Source organism: Lissotriton vulgaris, chromosome 5 (assembly GCF_964263255.1).
Source record: "Lissotriton vulgaris chromosome 5, aLisVul1.2, whole genome shotgun sequence".
Classification (NCBI taxonomy): Eukaryota; Metazoa; Chordata; class Amphibia; order Caudata; family Salamandridae; genus Lissotriton; species Lissotriton vulgaris.
This window is the reverse complement of record NC_141693.1, coordinates 1,848,977,152-1,848,992,767: the sequence shown is the minus strand read 5'-3', so window position 1 is coordinate 1,848,992,767 and position 15,616 is coordinate 1,848,977,152. Positions and strand designations below refer to the sequence as shown.

The 15,616-nt window shown below is 45.5% G+C and overlaps 1 pseudogene; it reads right to left on the bottom strand.

Moving 5' to 3' along the window:
* Nucleotides 1-11,648: 11,648 nt before the first annotated feature.
* On the bottom strand, nt 11,649-12,095 carry LOC147717516 (cytochrome b-c1 complex subunit 10 pseudogene; annotated as a pseudogene).
* Between the last annotated feature and the right edge of the window lie 3,521 nt (nt 12,096-15,616).

The following is a 15,616-nucleotide window of genomic DNA, read 5'->3' as shown; positions in this document are numbered from 1 at the left end:
GAAGCAGCCCGGAAGCTCGGGCTCGTCTACGCAGGCCAAAGATAGCCCGGGCGGCAGAGTTCTGTACCACCTGTAGGCGCTGAACTAGGTAATCAGGGAGGCCAAGGAAGAGGGCATTAGCATAATCAAGCCTCGAACCGACGAGAGCCTGCACAGTAATACGCCTGTGCTCCTCAGACAGCAGGGGCAGGAATTTACGGAGCATTTTCAAAATTCCATAACAGGTGCCAGCCAGACCCAGAATGTGTGTTCGCAGCGATAGCTGGTTGTCCAGCTTGACACCCAGGTTTTTAGCCACCAAGGAAGACTGTGCAGGAGGGCTCATGTCGGACGGCCACCAATGCTGCCACTCCGGATCGACACCGCAACCAAAAAACAGAACCTCGGACTTGCTCGAGTTGGCCCTTAGACTGTTCCGTTGGAACCAGTCAAAGACCAATGTAAGACAGTCCCGAATTCTCCCTCCATCAAACTCCTGGTCTTTCCCGCATGTGAAGAGGAGTTGCGTGTCGTCGGCGTAAGAGATGATCTGGGCCCCATATGCTTCCACCAAGGCCGCCAAAGGGGACATAAAGATGTTAAACAAAGTAGTCTAGACGAGACCAGGCATGGCGATGTTCTGAGAAACATGTACCCTCCTTAGTCAAAGGATTTTGCAGTCGCCAGATGTCCACCATTTCACCATCGTCCAGCAGAGCATTGAGAACTTTACTTTCCGCTGGATGGTGTGTTCGCGCTGTACCTTGTCTATCTAGGTCTTCATGGAGAATGGCGTTGAAGTCCCCCCCCAAAGGGTCGTGGTACATCCAGTAGCTCTCACCTTGGCCCAGTCTTCCTGAAAGAATTCAGGTGCATCTACATTGGGGCCGTATAACACCACCAGTGTCAACATAGTGCCACTCAGATATCCCACTAGAAGAATGTATTGTCTGGGTCTGTATAAACCTCTCGCTCTCTCCAGTCAAGTCCCCGTCGCACCAGCACAACCACCCCCCTGGAATAGTTGGAGTATACTGAGGTGTAGGATGATCCCCATCTATTATGTCTAAGTTTCACAGATGTCGGGAAGCGGAGATGGGTCTCCTGCAACATGCATATATCAATATTGTGTCGTGCATGATATGTATGTACCATACGGGTTTTTCTGCTGTCGTTGAGTCCCCGTATGTTCCAGGTCAAACAATTTATTTTAGTCTTGTGCGTGTCAGGGCATCACCACAAGTCTCAGCGTGCATCCCCACCACAATCACAAATGCCTTTGTCCCGCGCATCCTACCAACCATAGCATGGCCACACATTATCAACCCAATACGAAACTTTCTCAATACCACCCTCCCACAACACATCAACCCCCCAATTAGTTTGAAGTATACCCACACCCGTACAAAACAACAACAAAAAAAATCTGGGAAATTTCCCATGGGGACGTGTGAGTACCGAACAACACCCCGTACTGAAGTGGGGTGGTCAAGAAACTGCAGGGAGAATTACCATTTTGTCATAAATAGAACAAAGCCATGGCTTAAGCAGCATTAATTCCTCCCACCTTTCCTTGCTGTTACGAACATGTACGTCCCATTGTTTGTCGGATCTGCAAAACACAACTTACATTTTCAATAACGTAGCAACAGAGTACTTCAAATAAACAAATGTTGCCTTCGGCTAATCACAGCCGACGAAGGCAATACAATGCTACATGGTTATCAGAGTTTATATCAGTGCAGAGTCTTTTACCCACCATTGAAACCAAACTACAATAAAATTCCTGATAACATACAGAGGCAGGTAGAGCATAGTAAGTGGAGTGACATAGCATATACATCAGTCATTATCACTTAGCTGATTTTCAGTAGCATCTTCAGAGCGAGGGCCAGATTTATTCTGCTTGCCTCCTACATGTTTAGCAAATTTCAGAGTGGACTTGGCATCCCATAAGAAATGAGCGGATCCATCATAGGACACTTTAAGTTTGGCTGGGTAGAGCAAGTAATAAGGAATTTGAGCTTGCAATAGGATCCGTTTCGCTGCCAAAAATTCCCTCCTGGGCACCTGAACCGCCGGAGTGAAGTCCGGATAGAAAGCAACTTGATTTCCTTGGTGCGTCGTGGTCCCTTAATGCGAGCTTGACGTAGAACCACATCATGGTCTTGATAGTTTTCCAGAATAGGACGTGGCGGAGCCCCAACCGGTGGCCAATCTCACAAGGTACGATGTGCTCTTTCTACAGCAAACATAGGTAATAAGTGCTCAGCGAACAGGTCATTCAGAAGGTCAGCAACATAACTTTCCATCTTAGTGATCGCCGTGGTCTCCGGGATTCCCGAAATGCATAGGTTGTTGTGGCGCGATCTTGCCTCCAAATCCTCGTTCTTCGCTCGGATCACACCCAAGAGTCTATCCATTTGCGATAGCTGGTCCTTAGTCTCGACTTGGAAATCATGGAAGTTGGAATGCTTATTCCCGAGAACATCCAATCTGTGTTCCCGACGTGGGCCTTCACAGATTCCATCTGAGTTGTCAGCGTATCCAGTTTTGAGTCAATGGTGCGCAAGCTGGAGCGCATTTCTAGCAGAAGGGTGTGCATGTCTTCACCATGATCTTCTTGCTGCCTCTCCGCTGCCCCTCCAGATGCCAACTCTGCGTCTGGTTCCATTTGCCTAGTCGACCGTCGCTGCTCGAAGCTGATCTTGGGCTGCTTGGCATCCTGTTTCTCCATGATGATGCAACAACTCAGGGGCCCCCAGGTCGTAGCGTATGCCTGGCACTGTTCCTCTGCAGGCGTCGCGATTTGAGTTTCCCCAAGGGCGGTGTCCTCTTGAACTCACTGGAGTCAGCTCTCCCAATCCCCCATGGTGTGGGTATGTCACCTCTTACACTCTCCACCGCATGTTCTCCAGGGTTCCGCAGACAGACAGCACATACCTAAATCAGGGAGTCACCATCTGCCGCAGGGTCAGACAGACAGCCATCAGTCTTCTATCAATTGCACTGGTAGATTGTTGTACAGTGCCTCGCAGCCTCAGTCTATTTAATCAAATATGTGCATGCCTGAAACCACCTTTTCTGGGGGGAAGCACCATCCAATGTAATTCCAGGGCCTCTCAGTTCCACCCTACGTTAAGATGGTGGCCGGTCCGCATCCAGTGTCTTTTACCGCATGCCCATCTCAAATGTCTACTTGCATGCAATAACCTGCCCCTGGGCCCCCTCGCATGAGCGGCATATTCGCATCGCGGGCAGCCCCTTCAATCAGACCTCTCTCCTTCTCTGCTCCTGTTCAGGCTCGCCCTCCACGACACGGGGGCACTTCCTCACCTGGTAAATGGTGGCGGCAGCTTTCCTTGGCCGCGACAGTCCTCCAGGCCGAATTTGCCGCAATTCTGCCGGAACAGATCGTAGGCCTCTGCAGGCCCGAAATGCAGCCACGGCCTCAGGTGCTCCCAGCGGCCTTGACCCACAACAGCCTAGTATCCCGCCCCTTGCTCACAACTTTGCGAGCCTCGCAGGTGGTTGTAACAGCTTCAGATTCGCCCCAAACTAGCAACGCTTGTTGCCAAGGTTGCCCGGCACATTCAGAGGGCGTCGGGAACCAAACTTCTTCCCCGTAACATGTGCGGATTTATGCAGGATGTTTTCTCGGCCGGCGAAGCACACTCAAGGAGCAGCCATTCCGCTGCCTGGCAAGCTACACCCCATTATCACCAGTAGACTTGACTACAGCAATGCCCTCTATGCCGGCGTCACCCAGAAACAGCTCAGGAAACTACAGAACGTCCAAAACGCAACACAGCCAGACTGGTCTTCTACATCCCCCGGTACATTACACAACACCTCTGGAAACTCCACTGGCTCAACAAGAGAATCACTTTCAAACTCCTCACACATGCCTAAAAGTCCCTCCATGATGCAGGACCAGAATATCTGAACCACTGCCTCGCTTTCCACACACCTGCCATACAACTGCGCTCCATCCAACTCATCCTGGTCTCTGTCCCACAAATCCACAAGACCAGAACTGGAGGAAGATCCTTTGCTGATCTCACTGCCAAGACCTGGAACACTCTACTCCTCCACCTCAAGCAATTTGCGTTGTTGACCCAGTTCAGGAAATACCTCAAGGCCTGGCTCTTCGACTGTAGCTCCACACCTGGCGGATCAGTATCCCCTCCCCTCCAGCGGCTTGAGACCCTCTCAGGTGAGTAGCCGTGCTTTACAAACCCTTGATTGATTGATTAATTGTTTGCTCGTATCTTCCAGCCTCTGCAACCAAAGGTATTTTGGCTTACCCTATCCTACTCCTTTTTGTGTTCTTTCTTCTTGAATCTTTTCTATCAGGAGGATCTGATCAAACTGTTTCATTCTGATTTTGTTGGACCATTAGAAAATGTTATCAATAAAGGGGGAGCAATAGAGGGAAAATAACCAGGTTGCCCTCCACTCACTGAGCCATACAAAACATGACCCGATTATGAATGAGCACTTATAGAATACCAGGGGCAGTCTGGATCTATCCCTGCCAAAGGCTGGTTTCACCAGAATGCCAGTTGTACCAAGGTCCTAGTGTTCTACTTCTAATAAAGTTTGTCAATCCACTGGACATCATCTCATCTCATAGACAAAACCAGAAAAAAGGGTGTGAAAGGTCAGAAAGTACCTCACGAGAGCAAAACCAAAGGAGCTGCTCGTTGGTACTTACCAGTAATCACATTTTGTTTCTTCTTTACAGTTTCTTTTTCACCTCTTATAAAATTTGGGCACAATCTTTTTGTTTCCTTATGGTTATGAAAGTTACCAATGATGATACCGTGAGCAAACTGGTGAGTACCAACCATAAAATGTTTTACTGTCAGTGGTGAGAATCTATATTTGTGGGCTACTAAACATGCTTCTCGCTCTCACAAAGGGTTTAGATAGAGGATCAGTGTGAGTATAAGATGAAAGTATTTACCCCTGTGACCAACTTGAGCATTACTAACCGGAGCATGTATGATGTAACCTGCAAAAATGAGAGGGTATTTGTAGATTATTTGAATGAGTCGATAAGGATAGATGAAGAAAGAGGGGAGAGAAATACAAGTGTTGAATACACCATTGGGAACGCCAAAGAGATTCTAAAGGAACCACCCCTAAGGTTAAACCTGGATGTCATCAAGAAAGGATCTTTATGGAAGCCAGTCTGAGGGTAATGAGACTGTTGAGTAATTGGGATGGAGTAAATGTGATCACAGTTATTTAGTTAAGGGAAAACACTTTTCAAATTTAGGAGTAAGCATAAAGGGTATCTATATGTGTGTGGTAAGTCAGCTTATATTCAGTTATCATACAACTGGACAGGTAGTTGTTATGCAGCTTTTGTTTTCCATACGATTTATCACACTAACAAGCTAGATTCTCCTCTTGAGCAATAAATGAGGAAGAGTAAACGTAGCTTTAAACAGATCCTTAGCTACATATTTTGGAGCACTTATACCATCTATAGGGGTGAATTAAAAGATGTAAAGATCAGAAAAGTATCTACTTTAGCTGATCAGCTTGCCACTAACACAGCAGGTGCTTTAACCTTAATTAATAAAAAATTGCTTGCAATGAGAGCCATGATTATGCTAAATTGCCTTGCGTTGGATTTGGGAAACAACCTTTACAATACAAATTTTACAACGCACTACCATTACAATGCAGTCATTACAACGCAACATCCCTTACAACGCATGCCATTACAACGCAACCATTACCACGCATAACACTACAACGCATACAATTACAACTCATGTCATTACAACGCAGTCATTACAATGCATACCATTACAACACATACCATTACAACACATAGTACCCTTACACTATCCAACACTTACCCTACTGTTGCACCCCCTAGAGTTAGAATAGTAATTTTTACCCCAACACTATCCAACACTTACCCTACTGTTGCACCCCCTGGAGTTAGAATAGTAATTTTTACCCATACACTATCCAATACCTACCATACATGCAATGTAATGGTATGCGTTGTAATGGTATGCGTTGTAAAGGTAGTATGCATTGTAATGGAATGCGTTGTAGAGGTATTTTTTAAATATTCGTTGTAATGGCATGCGTTGTAATGGAATGCGTTGTAATGGATGTTGTGTTGTAAAAAATGTGTTGTAAAGGTAATAGATTTGCTAAGATAGGGGAGTGGCTTGGTAGTGTAGGTGGGGTCATTTTAAAATTCCTACTAACTGCTCTTTTGATCATATAATTTGGCATTGCATGTTTGCTTATCTTTTTTAAGCTATGCAAAGGAATTTCATCATGAACAGGTATGGATTGTCAGTATAAGAAGCTATCAGCAAGAAAAGGAAGAAAGAGAAAGAGACTTGATGTAAATGTTGAAGAAATTTAAAGCAAATTGTAAGACACTCTACTATCCTACACTGTCCTCCACCTTGCACCAATTTCACAATATATTGTGTATTTACTATTGGTGTACTTCTTGTTTTAAATAAAGAAATTGCAAGACTTAAAATACAATAATAACCACAGTATTCCCAGAAGACTTTCTCTCACTTACCAAATCAAGCTCATTTCAACTGTCCTATGCTATTGACAAACAAAGTATCAGTTGAGATGCTCAAACATACTGTGAGAAACCATTGTATTACTACCATCAGAGAATCAGCGAATGTATTCTGTAGAAAAGGGTTTATTCTTGCTTTTTCTCTATTGGCGCATATCCTGAGAATCATGTACTCGTGTAGAATGTGTGCATGTCTTTGTTAGACATCCTGTAAAAGGGCATGTGGATTTGTATGAAATAGAGACCCCCATTTTCACTCAACTTTAGATGGAGAATATTTGTTGATTTTCATTTACAACTGTATGATGTTCTCTATATGTATGATAAGTATACTCTGCTGATAACTTGCTAATGGCATGCTTAATGTAATTGCTTATTTATTAATTTTTTTATAAAACTTTGAAATCACGAACCTTATCATTCTTACCAGAACGGTTCAGAAACGGTTACTGGTATTGGGTTTTTTCTAATAGAGATGGATCCAATCAGGGAGATACAAGGTCTGCACAGGGACTGCACTGCTCTTGGCACTCTTGGTCCTAGCTGTTGGCATGCCCCGTCAGCTGCATTTCTGGATACGTTTAAGTGCTGACACGGTCATAAGAACATTTTGAGAAAAGACTATGGGTCAGATGTAGGTAATAGGAAAATACCGAATTCTAAATACCGAATTTTACCGATTCGGTGTTTAGAAATCTGTATTTCAGATGTAGGTAAGAATTCGGTAAAAAATACCGAATTCTTAATATTCGTTATTACCGAATCGGTAATTGAGATTCGGTATAACGAATACCTACCCATTCATTCCTATGGGCTTGGAGGCCCATAGGAATGAATGGGAATACATTCGGTATTACCGATTCGGTAATACCGAATCGGTAATACCGGGAGGTATTTCAAGGGTGCCAGGGTGTCCAAATGACACCCTATTGCACTCCTGAAATGTGCATGTGTTCACATGTGGCGCACATCCATGCCCTAAGGGCATGGATGTGTGCCACGTGGCACATTTTCAAAAGCAAAAAAGTGTTTTTTGAAAGGAAATTGCTACTTAGCACCAACTTGAAGTTGGTGGTAAACAGCGATTCCTTAAGGCTGAGGTGCACTGCTTTAAGTGCTACCTACAATGCGTTAAAGGAATCGGTATTACCTATTCCTTAAATGCTAGGCCAATAAGGAATCGGCATTAAGGAATCGGTATTTACCAATTCCTTAGTACCGATTTCTTCCCCTACATCCCACATGGCTAAATACTGGTCGGTAACGGTGAAATTTACCGAATTACTGTTACCGACTGGTATTTGCCCACCTACGTCTGGCCCCAAGTTACTTATCCTCAGTAATGATCTTTATGGTGGATATTCTATCTAATTGAAGATTGCTCACAATAGCATAACCCCTGGTGCTAGAGTGGATCTGGAGAACATTACTGCATTACTGCAATTCTCCTGCGAGCCGGTGGGTGGTATCGTGCGGCTCCGTGCTGACTTCTCTCTGCCCCAGAAGTGACAGAATGAAGCCACATATAAGCGTCACCCCTGGATACTAATGTCAGTTTTTTGTCTTTTGCATTTTTGCACCCTCAGGTGCAGAAAATGTGACAGTGTGGTGATCTCTGACCTGCGACGACTGTCGGTGTTAAAGAGAGGCCACTCCACACAATGGGGAGGTGGGAGGGCTGTAAGGAATCGGAGATAAGATACAGTATCCAGTGCAGAAAGAATGGTTCTTTGGATGGATACTCCTAACTGCAAATTCCTTACCTTAGAATAGATGCCAAAGCAGTACCTCACAATGGTGGAGTGCTTGTAAATGAAAAAGTATTGCAGGACCGAGCAGGTGCAGTGCCCTTTGCAGCGAACCTGGCTGTTAAGGCAGCAGTGTTTTGTGAATATACTAGCAGCCCGTCCCGACGTTGTCCGGGAGCAAACCGGCTTCAGGGCCCCCGCCCGCCCCAAAGTTGTCCGTGGGTCCCCCGGAGCCTTCCTCCATATATTGCAGTATTATACCTCTATGTTTCCTTTGTACGCTTTTGTAACCTGCACATGTCACTTGCTACCTCTTGTATTTGTTGGCTCACAATTCTCACTTTTGTAATGCACTCACTTTTGTAATGCACCGTTTGCTACCTCTTTTGCTTCATTTAATGCTCACCGCTCCTCCCCGCCTGTATTTCACCTAAGCTCACCGCTCCTCCCCGCCTGTATTTCACCTACGCTCACCGCTCCTCCCTGCCTGTATTTCACCTACGCTCACCGCTCCTCCCCGCCTGTATTTCACCTACGCTCACCGCTCCTCCTCGCCTGTATTTCACCTATGCTCACCGCTCCTCCCCGCCTGTATTTCACCTATGCTCACCGCTCCTCCCCGCCTGTATTTCACCTACGCTCACCGCTCCTGCCCGCCTGTAGCTTTTGTATTTCACCTACCTTATCCTCCGCTCACCGCTCCTGCTTTACTCAGTCTTTACAGCACCACTGCATTCTCCCGGTTTCCTCCTAACGTTTCGGCCTCCTGGCCTTGCTCACAGGTGGGAGACATGACGTTCAAGGCCCCATTGTGCTCCTGTGGTGCTTTTAAAGTTTGTAGAGTCACGTGGCTGCATGTAAATATTACAACTCCCAAAGTGCACCACTCATGTTGTTAATATGCAAACAGAAAGTTCCAATTTGAGTAAATATCGACCCTTTAAGTTCATACCTTTGAAGTGGTGCACTGTTGTTGGTGTGGAATAGTACATTCGGGGCAGCCAGGTGAGTATTCCTCGTAGCACATTGCTTCGTTTTTTTTTTTAAAGTCTGTTTAAAACTCCATTTCACCAGCACAATCAAAGAATGAAATAATCAATTTTTTAATTCCTTCCAAACGCACGCAGTTGATTTCACCCTTTGGCATCTCCTAAGTAGGCTGGGTGTGTTCGTGGGTGATGCTCCTCGAAAATTACAACACACAGCATCTCCAGTTACCGGAGCCCCGACCCTTCAGGGCAGCCTCTAAAAAATGAGCATGGAGCAGCCCATTATATTTATAACAACAAACAGAGGCCCAATACAGGTGAAGGTTTGCTTTATTCAGTCTTTACAGCACCACTGCATTCTCCCGGTTTCCTCCTAACGTTTCGGTGCACTCCAGACAGAGATGAGCTGCCTGCATAAGGAAGACACAACCGGTGATCAGAGACACAGCGCCTCCGTGGGACAGCGGAGCACTGTGTGGTAGCAGAGACAGACGCAGTGACGATCGCTGGAGACACGGTGTGTGGGGAAGTGTCTGCGTGTGAGGGAGGCTCTGGCTGAGGAACTTGTCACCGCCGGCCTCAGGCCTAAAATGGAAGAGTGAGGAGCCGGAGCCCTGTCCAGAGGGAGGCGGGGGAGTGTGGCCCGGCCAGGGCGAGAGGAGAAGGAGGAGGAAGCAGCAGCAGCAGCTCCCTGGCTCCTGATGTCAGCACGCACGTCGCGGCCGGCCGGCGCTACTTCCAAGGGACTACTTTTTTTTTAAAGTAAATATTTTAAATAACGTATATTTTTTCATTTTATTTAGCCTATGTCCGTCTACAGACCCTGCCAATTACAACGATGTATCGGGTGTTTGGATTGGCGCTGTGGTTCCCGAGTTTACCTTGCCAAAAGGGTTGAGTTCTCTCTTTATAATAGTAGTATAGATATACTAACACAGACGTCGCAGCATAGCAGGTATCAAGGACAGCCACCCCTTGTGCCAACGCAGTCATGGCAACCTTGGCCCTGGTGGGATGGGCCCTCAGACCCTCGTAGGCTGTTTCCGAGCCAAAGCATTACAGATCTCAATGTAGAAGATTAACCACCTCGACAGGGTCAGCCACAGTCTGTGCAGGTAACAGCAGTTAGGCCATGTGGGAGTGATTTCGAGGAACGATCAATTTTCCTTTGAATTATTCCCTCAAAATCACCCCCATGCGGCCCCACCACTGTTACCTGCATGGACCGCGGTTGGACAAGGTCCTCTTCTGAGTAGCCATCCCTTCCTAGCTTACAAAGAGCGAATTGTCCACTCATTGGACCTTAGAGAGCGATTTCAAGTCAAAGCCCTAATGGGGTCCAACCAAGGAGTCTCCCCTCCTCTATCGAGGGGTGAGGTAGAGCAAAGAAAGCTAGTGGAGTGATCAGCTACCCACATTGAAAGGGATTTCTACCTGTGATCTAAGACTTGTATCCCTGGTGGCGAGGCCATTCCAGTGAGGCATATTCTGCCATGCTGAAATAGCGGCAAAGATTGAGGAATGTGTTACGGACAGGGACAAATCCATTCTGGTCAGGATGGACCAGGGTGGGGATGCAGGGTGCAAGTCTATTAGCTAGAATCTTCGCCAGTATTTTATAGTCTGTGTTTAAAATCGCTAAGGGCCTGTTGGATCCCAGGGTCGTGGGGTCCTTGTCCACTTTCAATTAGGAGACTACGTTACCCATATATAAAGAAGGCGGCAGCGTGGAATTGTCTATTGCAGAATAATAGAGGGCATGTAAGTGTGGGATTAATGTATCAGTATATGTCTTAAAAAATTCAGCGGGGAGCCCATCCAGACCTGGAGCCTTCCCCGATGCCAACAACGTTAGGGCCTCCCACACCTCGCCAATTGTTACGGGGGAGTCCAACGCCAGGTGCTGGTCGAGGGATAGCGTGGGCACCTCAATTGAGTCCAAAAAGGCACTGAATTGCTGGGAGTTCCCATGCGTTTACGTCTTAGGATGTATAGAGAGTAGAATAGTGACAAGTCATGGCTGTGTGGATGTCTACTTGCATGTATCGTATACATCCCAAATCGTCACGTATGGCATGAATTGGATATTTGGGATGTTCCTGCCATATGAGATAAGCAAGTAGTCTACCTGCCCTGTCCGATGCAGTATGTATGCGTGCTGAGTGAGCTAAGAAGATATGACAGCGCAACCTCTCCAAGAGTTCAAGGCAGTCTGCTTGCATTGCATCGAGTTGCATTTTGGTTTCAGCTTGGGAAACCGAAATGGATTTCTGTCGAAGGAGTTTTCGTTCGAGACCATCTAGGGAAGCGTCGAGATGTTTGCAAATGTTACATGTTAGGCCCAAGCATACGTAGTTTGGTCTTTTTTTTTTTTTTTTTTTACAAAATAAAGCAGCATTTATTTAAACAAAGCTTCAAATAAAATTAGTCAATAGTTATCCATGAAAATATTTAACGGGGAAACAAATAATTGTTTTATGCCAAGCAGTAAGGAATCAAACGGGTCTCCGCATCGTCTAGCTTGCCCTTCTTGTTCTGCTGTGCAGTGGACCTGGATGACAAAGTTGACGCAAAAGGAGTCATCAAAATAGGTGAGCACGAACTAATCATCTGTCTTAAATTTGCCATTGATGTAAGGGACATAATCCAAAATAAGTCTCCAGTCTGTGGACCACACAAGACCCACTGCACCAACAGCACTCCATGTTCCTACTATGGGAGCCCAGTTCTTGGCCAGCTGCAGGTAGCGCGGCCCCAGCAGTTTGCCGATCATCGTCCCTGTACACGGTAACCCAGCGGCTCAAAGTGTTATTGGAATACATGAATAAGTAGCACAGACTTGGAGAGGGGCCTTAACGTTGACTGTAGCAAAGTTTGTGCCAACTATCAGATGTCACAGGAGCACAGGGATGGGAACCACATTTTATGAATCTGCTGCACAGTGCTGACAAATGTGATTTTAAACTGCAATGTTCTTTCTGTAATACGATTGGGTGGGTTTTCTAGGTCTTTGTACATTCACCCCAAATGTATGAACCTTATTATTAAAATGAGCCTTGGGTTCACTCTCCCCTGATCTTTAGAAGGCGACACGCTGTTGGTCTGATCTTTGATTTACGACCTATTTTACTTCACTTCGTTAGACTCTTCTGCTATTTTTTGATTTGCCCTTTTTCTGAGCTTTGCTTTTACATGATGAATGCCGACCCACTAACTCTATGCCACTTATCTGCTTCATGTAGTGTCTTTAAACTGTTAATAAATCTTCATGGATTCCATTATAATACTTGTCAGTGTTTATTGTGAAGCCTAGTGAGCTTTACATTCAACTCTGAAATGTTATTTTGATATTTGATGTATATGTTGACTAAATCCAGTTGTGGAGTGACACAATCTTTAGGGGATTAACACCGCTCCTGGTTCATCAGTAGCGCTTGAGATTGGAGACCAGGGTAAAAGCGCTGCATCACTTGCTTCAGGCTACTTATGTTGTGAAGAAGTTCAACAGACATCTTAAAGGTGCTTCGCTATCAGAATTAACAAGCAGGCTCTTTAAACCATTGGACTTTAAACAAATCCCCACATTAAACTAGAGGCAATCTTCATCTAAATTATCTGAAAGCACAACTACAATGAGTTTAGTCAGATACTTATTCATGTGAGGGCTAGCTCTGTTCTCAAACAACACTACTGCCATCTAGTGGCCATTTTGATGTACTGCATCAAAGCTACAGGACTAAAGCGTCATACTTAAAGGGGGCATGCTTATTCCTATACTAATGATTTTCCCCACATAACCTACCTGATAGGATTATTACTGGATAGCGTTGTTCTACCAGTGAATACCTACATCATTTCTATAACTGCTCCGCTGCATTATGGTATCCTGTAATTATGTGCCTACAAACTAAGTCCACACTGACACCCATTCTTAGGAAGGGCCCTCAAACGAAGACCTACCTCCCTCCTGATTGTCACCATGGTCCTTCCCCAACAATCTAAAAGTAGGCCACATCTCTCCCACTCTGAAAAAAACTAATATTAACCCTGAAGTATTTGAGATCTTCTGACCTATTACTAATCTTCATTGGCTTAGTAAATCCATTGAGAAACCCAATTAAACAACTATAATATTCCCAATGCTCTACTGTCGACTTCCCAATTGGACTTCAGAGAAGGACACAGTACTGAAACGCCAACACTAGTAGTAATAATGGACATTCACCTCATACTGGGTGATGGAGAAGCATGCCTTCAATTACTAGACCTGCTGGCAGCCACAATGGACCATGATTTACTTTTAAAGACCCTGCCACAAAGAATGGGGTTCAGAGACATTGTGCTAAAGTGATGCAAATCCTTCCTCAGAGGCAGACCGCTAATAACAAAGCTAGGACCATACACATCTCACCCAGGGAAGGTTACATGTGGTATGACTCAAGGAGCCATGCTATCATTGATCCTTTCCAAATGATTTGCGGAACCACTAGGCCTACTATTAGAGAATTCGGGCTTAAACCTGCACCAGCACACGGATGACATACAACAAACAGTACTTATAGCTATCATTTGTCAGCAATATCCAAACTCTACTAAATGGCCATAAGACAAAACACAACTGAATGAACAATCACTGCTCGAAACTGAATCACCCAAAATGTGAGTTCCGGCTTTTATCTCGTAAATCCATTAACAAAATAGCTTGGAACTATTTGAGTGTGGGTTTGTCTCAACAAGTGTTGAATATCTAGCATTTACCATTAACTCCTTGCTATGTTTCGCTGTTAAAGCAATCCGGTAACTTCCTCCTGCATCGGCTATAGAAAATATAACACCTACTCCCCTAAACTCAACTTCTGCCCGCACTTTCCTAATACCTAGCATAGATTCTGGAAATTCCATACAAGCTGGCCTACTAACTTCCACATTATCCTCGTTAAAAGCAGTTTTTCACTCGCAATAAATGGATTTTGTGGAAACATGTCTGGCATTAAGGATGCCATCAATTACTTCAGATGGCATCAAATGCAGTCAATTGCTGTTGTTCAATCTCCACCCTTGAAAGTATAAGTTGCTGAGGTTCAGATGGAGGAACATGCCCTGCTGCTGAAACAGAAGGTCCTTCTGAGTAGGTAGCCAGATAAAATGGGAGACGCACTTGCTCAGGGATTCCAGGTCTCGCATTCTCCTCATTCAATTCAGGGCAATTAGGATAAATCGAGTCTGGATGTCTTTCAATTTTTCTCAGAACTTAGAGTAGCAGGCGGAAAGGAGTAGAGGGTCCCTATGTCCATTCCAGTTGGAATACATTTTGTCGAAACTCTAACATGGAAAACTGTTTCAATTGTGTGTTCTTGGCAGGGGCAGATAGATCTAGCAAGAGCTCTCCGACTGATCCAATATGTCCTGCACCACTTTAGGATGCAGACAACACTCATGATCTGCAGGATCATGTCAATTCGTCCACTCTGGCATTCGGGGACCTCCTCAGGTGGTTGGCGACTGGAAAGATGTTCTGCTGCTCCAGCCAGCGCCAAAGATGCTAAGCCTCTTTGTACAGACCCCAGGACTCCACGCCGCCCTGTTTGTTGCAGTACCACATAGCTGCAGTGTTGTATGTGAGAAAAAACACAAGCCTCTTCTTGATGGAAAGCAGGAAAACGTTCAGGGAGCCCGTAGCTCTAGTATGTTGCTGTGGAGCTGGCCCTCTGCTATACCCCAGAGGCCTCTGATCTCTAGATCACCTAAATGACCACATCGACTAAGTACTAATGAATCCGTTACCATTGTGATCACTGGGCAGATAAGGGTTTGTGGCCTTCCATAAGACAAATTGTGATTGGTCAGCCACCATTGTAGATCTATGACCATTTTACCCAAGACCTGTAAGGGGTTTGAAGGTGGTCCTTGATGCTGGACTCAGGAGGATATCAGGTTCCATTGTGGGACTCACATGTGTGCCACCTGGTGCAGTTGACAAGGAGAATGCACAAGGTTAAGAGGCCAAGGAGCCTCAGAGCCACCCTCACTAGGGCCCAGAACTGAGCCTAGAGTATCCGGATCATAGTCAAATGTCATGGAATCACTATGAGGGAGGAAACACCTTAAACACAATTGTCCCGAATTGCCCTAATGCAGTGGTTCCCAAACTGTTTCGACCCGTGGCTCCCTTGACCCATTGGCCATTGCCCGTGGATCCCCACTGTTATTTTTTTTTTGGGTAGGTCGGATGTAAGCCCGGCCTCAGGAGTACTTGCATTTTTCTCCCTGAAAATAATTGGGATGAAGCTGATGAAGGTATTATTATCATATAATCAGGGTGT